This window comes from Silurus aristotelis (assembly GCF_946808225.1).
Source record: "Silurus aristotelis genome assembly, chromosome: 7".
NCBI lineage: Eukaryota > Metazoa > Chordata > Actinopteri > Siluriformes > Siluridae > Silurus > Silurus aristotelis.
The window spans coordinates 19,665,847-19,682,854 of record NC_139580.1 but is presented as its reverse complement, the minus strand read 5'-3'; the positions used below and the strand labels follow the sequence as shown (position 1 = coordinate 19,682,854).

General features: G+C 37.6%; 1 protein-coding gene across 3 annotated transcripts in view; it reads left to right on the top strand.

Annotated features, from left to right (window-relative positions):
• The window catches only part of otud7a (OTU deubiquitinase 7A), a 63,742-nt gene that overhangs the window by 15,442 nt on the left and 31,292 nt on the right, over nt 1-17,008 (top strand). The window contains exons 2-3 of one of the 3 annotated variants that reach the window (XM_083545876.1): nt 10,318-10,596; nt 14,444-14,572. The exons of 1 other annotated variant lie outside the window; for it this stretch is intronic. The gene's annotated coding sequence lies outside the window, so the exon portion shown is untranslated. The remainder of the gene's footprint in view (nt 1-10,317; nt 10,597-14,443; nt 14,573-17,008) is intronic. One more of the 3 variants, XM_083545877.1, reaches the window with a different exon arrangement.

Below are 17,008 nucleotides of genomic sequence, written 5' to 3'. Positions count from 1 at the left end.
AAACTATATCATTTTACATGAAAAGGATTATACAGTTTTTGCTTACTATGCTAATGTTTTGCCTTCACCCATGACACCAGTGTGTTTGTGCATCACTGTGGTACTCCTATGCCACACAAGCTCAACTTTGCATAACTTGCAGGTTAGTTTTCTTTGTTGCGTTTAATATAAAATGCTCCCATGCCTTGTATGACTTGGGATGCACACTCTTTCTTGCTGCCGGGTTGACCCTGTACTTTCTACCATTTCGCAAGCAGCTGTGTTATCTTGCCATCACGCTAATCCGTAATTTGAGAAGTCCAACTAATCAATAACAGCATTGGTTGGCATCAAATTTCATTATCGAATTTTATCGATTAGTTGTTCCAGCCCTAATTCTAATACATATTTCATGTCTAGGAAATATGACAGACTGAAGTATGCCAGTGAGATTGCATGCTGTACTCATTGGTGTTGTTAATATTATACGATGTCATTTAATCATAGAATTTTTTGTACACTGCTATTAATTTAAATTCTGTAGTGATTGGAAAAATGATTGCTGAGATTTTTGTCTCTGCAAGTCGATTAAAGTGAAACTGTGCTCACACTGTAAGTGTTTGTGCTGTGATCAATTTGGATTTATTTGACATTTCCACTCCTGTTAATGAGGTTTGCAAAATTCAGTCAAACATTAACAAATGGAGTCATTTTGCCATCAGCATTATTACACAGTGTTTTCGTGTCTGTTTGAAATGCTGGCTCTGATCTAAGCTTGGTGAAGGGGTATGATGCAGCATAGTGACCGTTCCATCTGGTGAGCTTGGCATCCAGTCGGTATCCGGTTCTGTGCCCGGTGCGGCTCTGCCTACTCTCTTATCAGCTATCACACAGCCTGGGCACCTTGTGTAACATGTTTGAGGCAAAAAATAAGAAAGATAATACGTGTAGGTGTAGGTAGCCATTATAAATTTGTGTGTATGGCTTGCACAACAGGCCATTTTCAACCATGTATGTTAAATTTAATCAAACAATAAGAATATAACTCATGCATTGTTTTTGATGAACACATCCTGAAACTACATAAATAGTTTAGAGTATCAAATTCCATCAACAAAAGACCATCTGTATTGGGGGAAGTATGTTTGTTTGGAGTGAGTCGACAAATTGCGAAACTGCAATGTGCAGCTGCGTCATTGAGCATTATTACTCCACTACACCAGGCAGGTGCAGCAGCAGGGACAACACCAAAGCAGCATAACAGTGGCAATACCTTAGCAGTGATCCAACACCATGGGCCTGTGATATTGCGAGATGGAATTCTTTGCAACCCACTTCCTAATCCTTTGTGTCCCATTCTTGAACTAACATGATTCTTATTATATAATGGTTGTGAGAACATTCAAACTAATTGCCAATTAATTGATTGGCTGTTCTTATTGGTGTTATTTTTTTAATAACAGCAGCTTAGTGCTAATAGCAAGTAAATCATGTTTCTATTAATGTCTTTTTATTTTTGTTTTCGTAATTGCAATTAACCATGTATAACTGGTGAGTTATGTCTTTTTGCACTTTGCAAAGCTGAGAAATAGCATTGACGCATCCAGAAAGCAAAGGGTAGCATAATGTTGACAATTTCAGGAGTTTTGCATTTGATTTGGGACTTCCCAACATTAAAAAAATCCATATTTATGTATCTTTTTTTTTGTTTTTGTTAGAGAGATAGCACCAGGTTTTAATGGGTGTTAAGTGGTTCACACAAAGTCTTGACTCAGTATTGACTAATAGCTGTGATAATTTAAAATGCTGCTAATGGGTGATATTGTGCATGCTGAATAGGGAAAGTTCTTTAAAAGCATGAAAGTGTAAAACAGTGACCATGTCTTTAAAGCACTAAAAGTCCTTTGCTTCTGTTAAATAAATATCAGACACCTGTATCTAAAGTGCGTAAAGAGGGTTTAAGGTGGTGCAAAAGTGTGAGTAAATTTAAACCATACTTTGCTAGCTGAATATTCAGATTTTCTGGGAGCAGATGGCTCATCAGCAGCACCTTCTCCAAATTTCTCACACGATGCAAAATCACAACCCTTAAAAAGCAGCCATTCATCTCTACAGCACAGAGCTGCTAGACTGTTTACCATGATGTCAGTCTAAATGGGGATTGAAGTCACAGGATCTCAGGAGTTGCAACAAAAGGCGTTTTTCTACATCTCACCATTTTTTTTACTTTCAGAAGAAAGCTTCTGTTTAGTCAATTTCTTTTCCTAATCAAGCAACTTAATTATACTCATAGTCCGGATCAATGTGCATATGGACTACACATATACATACGGTAACACTCTTGATAAGCAGCAGCTCAAGTTTTGTTCAAGCCTCTTACTATCATAAATATCAATAAACAAGCTTGACTATGAAACTTTTGGAATTATTTCTTTAATGGTTTCTTAATAATTTTTTTGGTCACAATTTGCTTACTGTACTTAGTGTACATTCAGATTTTCTTTCCTAGGCATTTTAGAGCAAAAAGGCTGATAGAGAAAATAATCTGTCTTGGTCACATCCGTCTTATCACAAATGCAGTTTTATATGGACTTTCTTAATCATGTCTCTTAATCATGTCTAATCACACAATAAGGTTATTAGGTGGATCCCAAGGAGGATCACAACAGCCATAATGGTCATAATGGTTTTAAATAGTTTCTTGATTTTTGGGTTTACTGTATACTTAACGTTTTTGAAGCACTGAGAGTGCACTTATGTAATACAATAACTAGCGACGCTAGAAGACATTTATAGTTATAGATGTGTGTGTGTGTGGTGTGTGTGTGTGTGTGTGTGTGTGTGTGTGTGTGTGTGTGTGTTTCAACTATGACACATTCTACAGCGTATTTCTGAATAGAAACCAGGCCGTATCATTCCGTGTTGATGAAACTGTTCCAGTGGAGGGTCTATTACCACCAGCCTCACACTGCCTTGTACAGTTGTTGTATTAGCTCTCATTCTATGTAACCATCAGTGCTTTTCTACTCATGTTACCCTAGCCGTGTAGCCCATGACTAAGGGGGTGAGTATAGGCTGTTTACTACAGGATGGAGGGTTGTGGTTTGCTTAAGGAGTCTGAGGTCAATAGCTAAGTCTTCCTATGCATTTACAATTTCACATTCATAATGGCTACATCAGGAAAAACCACACTCTCAAGACATATAATATGCTCTAATATACATTAGAGGGGTAACAAAGAGTATCTATATAATGAATTTGGTTTGGACACAATTTTGACAATTCTAACAAATTCATGCCTTCAGATAAGACAGAAAAGAAAAAGTAAAAGTTGTACTGGTGGATCTGGTATTGTACTTTTTAGGCCTTCCAAAAGTAATTATTTTACTAACTCATCAACAACACTGTTTCTAAATATAAAAAAAAAAAAAACAGTCTTGAGGGATAAATTGTCTGCCAAATGCCGGAAATGTAAATGTATAGATTTGCAACCTTATATCTATTAGGTCTGTTGCTATCGATTATTTTTTAAATTGAGTATTCTGCCGATTATTCCAACGATTAATCGAGGAATCGGATAAGAAGTACTTTTTCTTTTTCTTTAGAGCAATACTAAATATACAACAGAAAATAAAACAGGTCTCTTAAAACGAACAAGTAATTTTTTTTCTTTTGTAGAAAAAAATACAAATTTTTATTGCTGAAATTGCACACAAGAATATCTGTAAAAACTAAACCGTTGTGCATTTAATTGCCATATTACATCAAAATGTAAATACAAATATATATACATTAAAAAATAAGTGTAAAAGGTTTCCTCCACATAAAAATCTTTGCCTAATTCCGACTTTTTTCCCACGATTACAAGATTAATTTCCCTGAATTCTGACTTTTTTTTTTTTCGTAAACATCTGGCATTTCTGGTGCATCCACCGGTAACCATGTTGTCGGCCTGACGTTTGAAGCTGTTGGTGTATGAACAAGGCTCCTCTGCTTCGTCTGTCTTGTTCCGTCTCCTCCAGAGCTGATTGTTGGTTCTCTCCAGGGATCGACAACTCAGTTTGATACCATGCAATTCTATTCATTGTAGCATATTTTTCATTTTCAATGTGTAAAGCTTTCTATAACTACAGCGGGGGTGACGCCGTCCGGTTGGCGAATTGCAAAAAAAAAAACCTCGGAATTAGGCAAACTTTTAATTAAATGTGGCGGAAACAGGCTTTCATATAAATCTTCTCCTCGCCCCTTGCTGTTTTCTCCCTGTTCCTCCATTTTTCATTCTGCAGCATCTTATGTATTCCCTGGCCAGAGCGCTAAAGAATTTAGCAGGTGGTGCGTTAGTAATAATTGTCCGCGGGAAACGCAGTGCTCCTTGTGTAGTTTAATTTACTAAACAAAGCATCGAGGCAAAATAATTTCCTCAATAAATTTTTGTAATCGAATTACTCGAGTTACTCGTGGAATTGTTACAGCCCTAATATCCATAACAATTATTCAAGAATGATTCAGGTTTATCCAAGAATGCAAATCCAAAGACATAAACTAGCAAGTAAACAATCCCACCATCTTGCCAACTAGTAAGCTTGTGGCTCAGTGGTTTTCCTTTGCCATTTTACACAATAGTTATAGGTTACTTAACTAATATGTTGCACTACCCTGGCAGATATAGACCCTGATTTGAATTTGAATCTGACTTAGATTTGACCCTTGTTTCCAAATATCAATCTATTTTCAAACATCCCGTTGTTGACTAATTAATATCAGTATGTATAATAAGTTAATGCAAGAGTTAATGGCTTGATGAAAACCTTGCCTTAGCTGAAATAATTGATTCAGTAGCCTACACAACTCATTAACCCATTTTCTTCAAATGAGCCCAGTGACTTGATATCTAGTTATGATTCTTCAAAAGGGGAAGTGGGGAAGCTGTGTCTGGACCACCAGCTCAATCACAAATCCAGCCTCAATTCAGCAAAATCTCAAACTTGGTATAAGTTGGGGAGTGGTAGCTCAGTGGTTAAGGTGCTGGGTTACTGATCGGAAAGTCGGGGGTTCAAGCCCAGGCATCGCCAAGCTGCTACTTTTGGGCCCTTAAGCAAGGGTCAAGGAGCGCCGTCCCTGCGCTCTGACCCCAGCTTCCGAGCAAGCTGGGATATGTGAAGAACGAATTTTGCTGTAATGTCTATGTGAGAAATAAAGGCTATTCTTCGTCTTCAAGTCATTCCCAGCTTTCTTACCTTCTCTACTGACATGATTCAAACTAGCCGTAGTAGCCATTCTTAAAATGATGGTAGGCCAAGTAGGAGTGACTGTTGCTAGGCAACCCACCATACTGACTGTGTTATTTTGCACGTTTCTGTTCACAGTAAAATTCATTATATCACAGTTCAAGTATTTTATAGATAGCTATATAAGGGGATTTGCACAGACAGCTCATCCGTACCTAAAATTCAATGGAGCATGATTTAGATCTCATTTTAGCTCATGATGAGGTCAGGCCTGGCATTATTGTGGTATTACACACTGGCAATACATTTGCAATACATTTTATTGATAACATTGGAACACTCAGTACAGGTGCCACTTCTAAAGTGCTAAAATTCTGTATACATGGCATTAAATGTAGTTAGCACAATCTGCTCTGTCAGAAGTAAGCAGATCAATTCTGTGTATCATGACCTGTGTATCTGGTGTGACTGTGGTCACTATTTGAGTATGTACATACTGTAACTAGTAAAGGTATAATGATGCATTGTAAAATGAAATGCAACTTGAAATAGTGTAATATTTGAAACGTGTGATTCACACAGTGGAACCAGCATTCTATTAATTATTCATGTAATGAACAAATGCGCTGTTTGAAAACTAACAGACCCAAACCTTGCAACTCATAGATTTTAAATGTGGTATATAAAGCACACTATGTTATTTCACCATGTCAGAGTCTTTATTTATCAAATAGAGTTTATAGGAAGATTTTGAAATGTATTTATCAATTTTTTTAAATATGATGAACCTACTGTATAATAAATTCTGTTAACACTATTAAACTATTGGTTATAGCCAGTTTAAAAAAAAAATTATTTCGTTTTACTGTATAAAACGAAAGTGTACATTATGTTTAATTGTTTGTGAGTCAAAAATAGAAAAGGAGTACCGTAATTTCCGGACTATTAAGCGCACCCAAATATAAGCCGCACCCACTGAATTTGACAAAGATTTGTATTTTTAACATAAATAAGCTATAAGCCGCATGTGTCTACATTGAAACTAATTTTCAGCGTGACGAATGATACGCATTTCCTGTTGACAGTCCGAGTGAGCGGCAGGTTAAATGTCAGAGGAAACTTATCCATATTTATAATGTCGTGCGGCCCGATTCAGCGGGAGCTATAATATAAAGAATTTCATTGGTTCAACCCATTCGGCAATTTCAATCGTCTAATGTTATGGGGTTCAGTTTTTTGGCATGAAGCTTGTAAAACTGGGAAAAACCCAGGAAAAATCCATAAATTAGACGCTTCATTGTTTAAGCCGCGGGGTTCAAAGAGTGGGGAAAAAGTAGCGGCTTATAGTCCGGAAAATACGGTAATTTCATATGCATGGCAACTAAAGTTACGTCAGGAGAAACTACTTAACCTGTGTGTGTGTGTATGTGTGTGTGTGTGTGTGTGTGTTTCTGTGAACAGCTATTGACACCTCGCTGTTACATATCAGACTATGAATTCTAGGCCTTGTCTTTTTTATTTTAAGAATAATTATTTAATTATTAAATGCCCTAATACACAAAATCCCTACAATATTCTTATTCACATAGTTAACTGTGAGCAAATTGCCTCTTAGATAGCTCATATTTTCCATGTTCCATATTTCCACCAGTGCCAGATATCTGACTTCCCTAAAAAGGTCTATATACATCAGAATGGAATAATGCACGTTGATCGTTTAATTTTAGCTATGAAAATGTTGGTCATCAGTAAGAAAATGTGTAAATATGTGTGAATCACTGCCTGAGAGAACACTACTGACTTTAAATTTCTTTTACGTTTGTGTGTTGGTGAAGCTGTTTCACATCCTGTGGAAAGTGACAGTGGGCAGTGCACGCAGTTACAGTGAGGTTTTTGCAGCTTATCTCTTCCACTGTTTGTACAACCTACTGTCGGCTAAAATCACTCATATCCTTCTGTCTATGTCGAAAACCGGTCAGGTAACTATAAAATGGGAAATAAAGAAAAATCTAGTCTTTTTAATGTTTTCTCTATATCTACGTGTACGTTTTTCTTGACCTTAAACACCTGTTTTAACATTTTTTATTTTCTTGAATATTTTTATTAAAAAGAGTAATTGACATTGTAACATTGAGTAATAATGCTTATTATAATGCTTATTGTTTTAACAGTAATAGTTGACATCAACAACATAGACAGACTAATATAATATAATATAATATAATATAATATAATATAATATAATATAATATAATATAATATAATATAATATAATATAATATAATATAATATAATATGCACATTTCTTCCTGTGGGCTCACCTCCTGCAGGAGGGACCGTAAGGGACGGTGCTATGAGGATTGGGCAGCAGTCGGAGTCGGGGGCCTGCTTAGACTGCTGCCCCCGCGACCCGAATTACGGATAAGCGGGGGAAATGAATGAATGAATGAATGAATATGCACATTTTTTAAAGTCGGTATATAAAAGAGTTGTAGCTGGGAAAGAAGTGGATTTTAAGTTTGAACCTGGGTTTGGCATATTTGATGCCTAAAAAGATGCATACTCCAGGATGGTTAACATACAGTAACACATTTTGAGGAACTTGAGCAAGCAAGCTCAAGAATAATTTTAAACCACAAATGTGCGCACTTAAATCAATAATCTATATATTTCAAAGCTGTCCTGGTGTGGACATTCTTTTTTAATGTTCGGAATTGGATAGGAGATAGCGGTGCTCAAAATGGGGTCTGTGAAGTATAATTAGGATGTCTGTGATTTTTGTTACAGCAGGAGAAACCACTGCACTCAACCAATTGGTCTAAGTAATTGATTGTCATTTAATAAAAACAAGTGGGTCTATAAATACTGTCAAATTGGACCTGATATTCTATCAGGAGTACTAAACTCAATGAGTTGAATATGTAGCTGGAATACAATTGCATGCATTTAAGTAATGAGCATATTTTCAATGACAGGATTAGGTAATCAATAAATCTGAACAATTTATTTTACTGCTGAAGGAATACATGATTGTAAAATGTTAGAGGAGATACAAGATGGTTTGTTGTGTAATTAAACACTTGGATCTGTGCACCAGCTGTGAACGGCCATCCTGAACAGGCCTGCCTAAAGTAGCTAGAGCTTTTCTTAAACAATTTCCCAGGGTTACGGGCTCATACACTGGAACTGCAAAACTTCTAGACTAAAACACATGGCATGTGTTGAACTGTCTTGCTAGTTCAGTGTGTGTTTAATGTTCAATGTTTTGGGAATATTTTGATCATCACATGCACTGACTAGGCAAAACATTATGATCACCTGCCTAATATTGTGTTGGTCCCCTTTGGCTGCCAAAACAGTCCTGATTCGTTGAGCATTAACAGCATAAACTTCTTTAGCAATTTGACCAACAGTAGCTCGTCTGTTTGATCACCACACGGGCCAGCCTTTGCCCTCCACGTGCATCACTAAATTTTGGCCGCCAATGACCCTGTCGCCAGTTCACCACTGTTCCTTTCATGAACCTATTTTTGAACACCCCACAAGAGCTACATTTCTGGAGATGCTCTGACCCAGTCGTCTAGCCATTACAAGTTGGCCCTTGTAAAATTAGGCTCAAATCCTTAAGCTTGCCCATTTTTCCTTCTACTTACACATCAAAAACGTCAGTGGGAAATACCTAGTATAGCCCACCCACTAACAGGTGCCATAATAAAAAGATAATAAGTGTTATTCACTCACTGGTCATAATGTTATAATTTCATAATGGTATGCCTAGTTGGTGTAGTTATGACACTTATTTTACTGTCTATATTGTCTCTCATAATCGATCTATTATTTATTAGCGAGGCTCACTAACTGATATTTCTTTTTCATCTAATGTTGAAGTTAATTTCTTTTTTTTTTTCACGATTTGTTTTTATTTCTATAACCTTTAGATTTTTTTTTTAATAGTTTGCATTTCAAAAGGCAAACTTGATTTGTTTGGTAAGCCAGAAGTGGCAGGTAGGCAAATTTTACCTAGGTAGCAAGCTACCAACCTGGGGAGTACAATAGAGATTCTGGTTTTTAAAGGCAGTCACAAGTTAGCGCAGAAAACAGTGACAGCAGAGGGTGTTGTATGCCATGTTGCTGGTACCATTGATACACCAGTTAAGATGCTTTTCTGGTTTTCATCCATGTTGGTCTTGTGGCAAATTTCTGATTTCTGAATAATTAAATATTATGAAATTAAATAGAGACTGGGTTCCAGCACTCTTGTGTATGAACAGTCATGCAGAAACACCCAACAGCCAAACAGAAAAAAATAAAACAGTGTAATTGCTTGATGCATTGTGCCTAAACAACAAAAAAAGGTCACTGATCCATTCGCATATTTCATTATCTGTGCACGAGTTCATTTAAAATCAATGTTATTCTTTCTATTTCTAGTAAGAATTTTGTTTACTAAGTAAAGCCAAAGCTTTTCTTGTAAGGTCCAGCACTGACTATTCTATATGTTTAATGAAGCTTAGCATAGAAAACAACAATAACAGTATTAGCCATTGACCTGACTCTGTTTCATTACTCAACTTGCATGCTTATGTCTGTCATCTCCCAAAACTAAATACAGGCTTACATCAGTGGAGATATTAGTGACTCTGAAAGGGTAATATTTAACATTAGCAATAATTCTACAGTAAACAATAGTGCAAGAGGCTTTTTTTTTGGGAGCACCAGCATAAGGCTTACTGTAAGAGGAATCTGGCTGCAGATAGTCTGGGGTTTATGTAGCTACTGTCTTTATATGGATACTTTTCAGCTCTGCACCCTCATTCTGTTTACAACAGGTCAGTGGGATATTAGGTCACGCATGCATAATGGGCATCAGCGTTCTGGATTTATGAACTGCATTACTATGATGGATATAGAAACAGCTTCACATATATGATGTGCAATTAAATCCCCTTAGGCTTACTTTTCAAGTAAAATGAAATTCTTTCTCGTTCTCTCTCGTTCTCTCTCGTCTCTCTCTCTCTCTCTCTCTCTCTCTCTCTCTCTCTCTCTCTCTCTCTCTCTCTCTCTCTCTCTCTCTCTCTCTCTCTCTCTATCTCTCTATCTCTCTCTGTAGGTTTGCCGGTGACCTAAAGGATCTCTTGTGAAAGACATGGACTAAAAAGCAGAGTGTGTGTGTGTGTGTGAGTGTATGTGGTGTGTGAGTGTATGTGGTGTGTGAGTGTGTGAGTGTGTGTGTGTGTGGTGTGTGTGGTGTGTGTGTGTGTGTGTGTGTGTGTGTGTGTGTGTGTGTATGTATGAATGGGTGTAATTGTGTGTGAGGTACAGCATCTGGATATAACCATGGCTGTGGGGTGGCAGCTGAAGACGATCCACTAAAAAACAAACATAGAAAGTAAGACTGAAACCCCTTATCATCAGATGCACAGTTATTTGTATAGTGGTATGATAGTATGAAGAGAAGTACACATCGCAAAGTGTGTGGGAATTAAACAGTGGTGTGAAAAAGTGTTGATTTCTTATTATTTTGCATGTTTGTCAAACTTTAATGTTTTAGATCATCTAACTCATTTAAATATTAGTAAAAGATAACACAAGTGAACACAACATGCAGTTTTTAAATGATGGTTTTTATTATTGAGGGAAACAAAATCCAAAACTACTTGGCCCAGTGTGAAAAAGTGTTTGCCCCCTGTAAAAACTGTGGTTTATCACACCTGAGTTCAATTTCTCTAGCCACACCCAGGCCTGATTACTGCCACACCTGTTCACAATCAAGAAATCTCTTAAATAAGACCTGCCTGACAATTTGAAGTAGACCAAAAGATCCTCAAAAGCTAGACATCATGCTGAGATCCAAAGAAATTCAGAAATAAAAAAGAAAAAGTAATTGGGATCTATCAGTCTGGAAAAGGTTATAAAGCCATATAGTTTTAAATTTTATTTCCTTCAATAATAAAAACCTTTATTTAAAAACTGCATGTTGTGTTCACTTGTGTTATGTTTTACTAATATTTCAATTAGTTTGATGATCTGAAACATTAAAGTGTGACAAACATGCAAAATAATACGAAATCAAGAAATTTCACACCACTGTACATGTTTACATGCTTACATACAGTTGAATGTAAAAAAGTTATTCAGTACCTTGACCTGAATTAGACTTAATTAGGATGTACAAATGATAACTTATGAAAGCAAGTATTTACTCCCCTGATGCAATGTTTGGTAGAACTAACTATGGCTGCAATTAAAGGAGCCTGACTTCTAACTTTTATTTTATTACCTTTTACTTTATAAACTTTTACTTTATTACCCAGTCACTGTTGATAAAACTATCCCTATAAGGCGATGTATAGATTAGATTTTTGCCCAGTTCCATTTCTGTCTAATTAGACCAGAGAACCTTTGACCTACTACACTGACTTATTACTATCCTGTTAGTATGTGAGTCTATCCTCAATGTTTATGTGAGTCCCTATACCTTCTCTTCTTCTTTCGGCTGCTCAGGTTAGGGGTTGCCACCGCAGGTCATCCATTTCATGTCCTCTACATCTACATGTCTTCCCTGATCACATCCATAAACCTCCTGTTTGGTCTTCATCTTTTCCTCCTTGCTGGCAGACTCTCTTTGTCCCAAAAACGTCCTACATGCGCTGTCCCTTTTATATACTTGTTTCTAATCCTGTCCATCCTCGTCACTCCCAATAAAAATCTCAGCATCTTTAACTCTGCTACCTCCAGCTCCGCCTCCTGTCTTTTAGTCAATGCTACTGTCTCTAAATCATACAACATAGCAGGTCTTACCACAGTCCTATAAACTTTATAAACTTTTCCTTTCACTCTTGCAGATACCCTTCCATCACAAAACACTCCTGTGACTCTTCTCCACCCACTCCACCTTGCCTGGCTCTTTTTTTTTCACTTTTCTAACACACTCTCCAATACTTTCCACTGTTGACCCCAGGTACCCGAACTTTCTCCACCTCTTCTCCCTGCAACCACACCACTCCACTGCCCTCCCTCTCATTCACACACATGTACTCTGTCTTACTCCTACTGACTTTCATTCCCCTTCTCTCCAGTGTGTACATTCACCTCTCCAGGTTTTTCTCAACCTGCTCCCTACTCTCACCACAAATAACAATGTCATCCGCAAACATCATAGTCTGTGGAGACTCCTGTCTGACCTCCTCTGTCAACCTTTCCATCACCACTGCAAACAGGAAAGGGCTCAGAGCCGATCTTTGAAGCAGTCCAACCTCCACCTTAAACCAGTCTGTCATTCCTACTGCACACTTCACTGCTGTCACACTGTCCTCATACATGTCCTGCACCATGCTCACATATTTCTCTGACACGCCTGATTTCCTCATACAATACCACAACTCCTCTCTCGGTACCCTGTCGTACGCCTTCTCTAAATACACAAATAAACAATGCAATTCCTTCTGTCCTTCTCTATACTTCTCCATCAACCTTCTTAATGCAAATTTTGAGTCCAAAGTGCTCTTTCTCAGCATGAAACCAAACTGTTGTTCACAGATGGTCACCTCTTCTTCAGCCTAGCTTCCATTCAGTGGTGGGCCATGCATTTGGTACCTGGACCTTGAGTGGGGTCTTTTCCGACTTAATCCATCTCTTAATACCACCACTATCACGTCGCAATTATAGAAACCATCAATACTATACAAAGCAAGCTCTAAACCTCTAACATAACATGACAAACACATACAAATTTTAATAAAATGCAACCTACTCACCAAAGATGCAGACTCATAATTTGCACCGCTCCTCAGAAGCTGTAAGCCAGTGGTACCGCTCGTATTCACTGGTCTGGAGCCGGTAAACAAACCCTTTCCCGGGCTGAGACAAGCTAGCTAGATTCGGGGTTGGCCGACCTCTCCTCACAATGTCTAGCTTTTTTGGAAAATTTTATTTTTAAGTATGTCTGAGACCATCCAGAATCTTGTTAAACAATCTTAAATAAACTCCACTGCCATCTTTTCTAAACATCTCCATGCTTCTACTGGGATGTCATCTGGTCCAACTGGCTTTCCACTCATCATAACTCTTAATAGCAGCTCTCACTTCCTCCTTACTTATCCTATCCACATCCTGTTTCACCATCTTCACACCATCCAACCTTCTCTCGCTCTCATTTTTCTCATTCATCAGCTGCTCAAAATACATCCAACCTTATCAACACACTCTCCTCACTAGTCAACACACTTCCATCTGCATCCTTTATTGCAGCACTTCCTTCCTAGCTCGGTCGTTCTGCCTGGCCAAGGCAGGCAAATCCTTTTCACCTTCCTTAGTGTCCAACTTCTCATACAGCTCCTTATTTGCCTTTTCCTTAGCTTTTGCCACATCTCTCTTCACCTGCTGCTGCATCTTCTTGTACTCCTGCCTACTTTTTTCCTCTCTCTGCCGATCCCAAGTCTGTTTCGCTAACCTCTTTCTCCTTATGCTCCCCTGTACTTCCTCATTCCACCACCACGTCTCTTTGTTTTTCTTTTTCTTTCCAGATGTCACACCAAGTACCTTTCTAGCTGTCTTGCTTATCACTTCTGCAGTAGTTGTCCAATGATCCAGCACCTTTTCACCACCACCATGTTCCTTTCTGACCTCTTATTTGAATCTGAATACACTGTCCCCTGCCAACACCTTACAGTTTCCAATCGCTTTCAGGTTGCACCTCCTGCATAGAATATAGTCCACCTCTGTGCATCTTCCTCCACTCTTATACGTCACCCTATGCTCCTCCTTCTTCTCTAAGTATTTACCACTGTTATTTCAATCCTTTTAGCAATATCTAACCATCACCTCCTCATTACCTCTGTACCCTTCACCAACATGCCCACTAAAGTCTGCCCCAATCAGCAATCTTCCATTCCTAGGTACACTCTCCACCATTTATCTAACTCACTTTTCCTTCTCCTCCATTTCACAACTCACTTGTGAAGCATAGGCACTGATGAGATTTATCATTACTCTTTCAACATCCATCAGAAACTCTCTTCACCTTCACTACACTCTTCCATCCACACCATGATAGAACCGTTTAAACCCCCTCCAATGTTCCTGGCCTTACTCCCTTTCCACTTGATCTCCTAAAAACACAACATCATATCAGCTACCTCTCTTCCTTTACCAGTTATAGTACCAACATTTAAAGTATAAACTCCAACCTCTACTCTACTCTACTCCACTTCTTCTTTCCCCTCTTGTGTCTATAGACGTCTTCTTCCTCTCCTTTGCCTCCTTGGGCTAACAGTAGCCCAATTTCCAACGGTACCCTGCTGGCTAACAATACCTGTGGAGGTCGCTGGTAACCCGTGCCTGGATCGATCCGGTATGAAATTCAGGTTTGTGATCTGCATGTTTGATTTGGCACGTTTTATGCCGGATGCCCTTCCTAACACAACCCTTCCCATTTATCCGGGCTTGGACCGGCACAAAGAGTGCACTGGCTTGTGCAACCCTAATGGCTGGGTAATGTGGGTCCCTATACCACTGAAGAGAAAAAAATAAATAAAATAAAAAAATTTCAGAAAGCAAATGTTGTTTGCAAAAACACACTGTAATTTTTATAAGCTATTAAGAACCCTTTTGCTTCCTGAGCTCAGCTGTGTTTCATAAACTGAATGCATATTATGGTTTCATTATATTAAAAATCAGGCATACATTTCAAACACTATATTAGTGACATAGGCCATAGTTAATGACTGAATCTAGGGGATTTGGTTATATTTTTTTTTTCACTACAATAAATTATATGTAATTTATTCTGTTAGAAAGATTTTTATTATTTGTGGCTTGGAGGCTTGTTAGTAAAAAACGCTTACCAAACCTATTGTTCAAAATTTTCACCATAATTTCACTGAATGACATATGTGACATCACTTGATGCAAAGCATAGACAAGGAGGGTGAGGGATAAATCCTGTTCAACCCCAGAAATGTTTTATGTCAACATTAACCCTGAAGTTTATACCAACAGTTTAAGCATGAAGCCGGAGCCCTTTACTTAATAGCTTGAGTGCTTTTCTGAAGTCCTTTGCTTACATGCCAGTGCGCATACAACACAATGTAAACAGTGTAGCAGTTGCAGTAACTGTGTGAGCTAATCTCCTGCTAAAGTGCAGCACAGACTCAAGTCAAGTCAAGTCAAGTTTATTTGTATAGCGCTTTTCACAACAGACATTGTCTCAAAGCAGCTTTACAGAAAACAACAGTGAAGGTGAATGGTGTGCGTTTGTCCCTGATGAGCAGCCGTGGCGACAGTGGCAAGGAAAAACTCCCTTAGATGATATGAGGAAGAAACCTTGAGAGGAACCAGACTCAAAGGGGAACCCATCCTCATATGGGTGACATCAAAAGTTTGGTCATAAATCTAAGACATAAGACTGATTAATAATGTATAGGATAAGGAGAATAAATATGATCATGAGCAGGAGGGCTATGTATTATTTTTCCTCTTACAACATTATCTTGTAGGAGGTTGCTTTTTTGTGGAGAGTGAAACTTGATACTTGAAATGTTCTCTGATTTTGATCTATAAACAGAAGTGTTATTTTATTAGCTCTGTTTGTACAAGGAAGAATGAATCAATAACACGAGTGGCAGACACCCAATATTTGCCTTTAATAGGAAAAACCCAAATTTTTATGTTAAATTAGGCTGTTACATCAAATATGAAGGCATAGCACACATGTTTTTAATGATAAATAATATTTTAAAAACAGTAATGAAAATGTTATAATAAATTAAGATATATTTTTATCAGCACATTTCCATTGTATTTATTGCACAAATTTGCTTTTGTAATTTGGTAAATAATTTTTTTAATAATTTGAATTACATACACATTGTATATAAATTAAAAGTATGGCATTAACAAATTATATAGTAAGCAATATTTTTGGCTAGGTATTTGTGTGGGGCCTGCAATGGTTTCCAGTCTATTTTTTTGCAATACATGATACTATATTACAAATTTGTATTAACATGTATTTCTGTCTATGAAGTTGTCTTTTTCTTCATAAAACATGAGAAATTGTCCTGATGCTACATACCAAACTGCTTAGCATTACAAGGTGTTTATGATATTTTTCTATTGACAGTGTATTTATTTTTGTTGATCTTGTTACCAAAAATAATAATAACATAGCACTTTGCCATCATTATCACACGCCTAACTAAGTAATATTCAGGTCATAGGGGACTGTAAAAAAAATAAATATTGCTTTTCTTTCTTAAAGAAGTGAGTACACTGCCTTAGGGCAGAGTCTAGATCTGTTCATGCATCACTGATTGTTTCATCATCACTTCAGCATCAGTTCACACAGATATCACACAAGCAGTCATCTACAGTGATGCTTTGGATAAAAACATATAACTCTGAGATTCATAGTGCTGACCAGGTGACACTTCTACTTTGTGTTGGTGTGTGTGTGTGGGGGTGGGAGGTTGAGGTTTTGGAAGCTGAGAGTCAGTATAAACCTTAATAAGGGGCCAAATTGGCAGATCTAAAAGGCTTGGTGTTTAAGCCTCCTGACATGAGCAATTAAGATAATGTACACTCCTTTCTGTGTGTTAGTATATTTTCTTATATGTACTACCAGTGCTCTTATTTCCCAGTGTAAAGCAATAGTGGTCGAAATGTAAGCATAAACAATTTGGTATTGTGGCTACCCTTGGTGGACAAAGTACACAAAGCATGTACTTGAGTAAAAGTAGAGATACAGTGGGTAAAATATTACTCCAGTAAAAGTAAAAGTGATCCTTTTAAACCTTTACTTA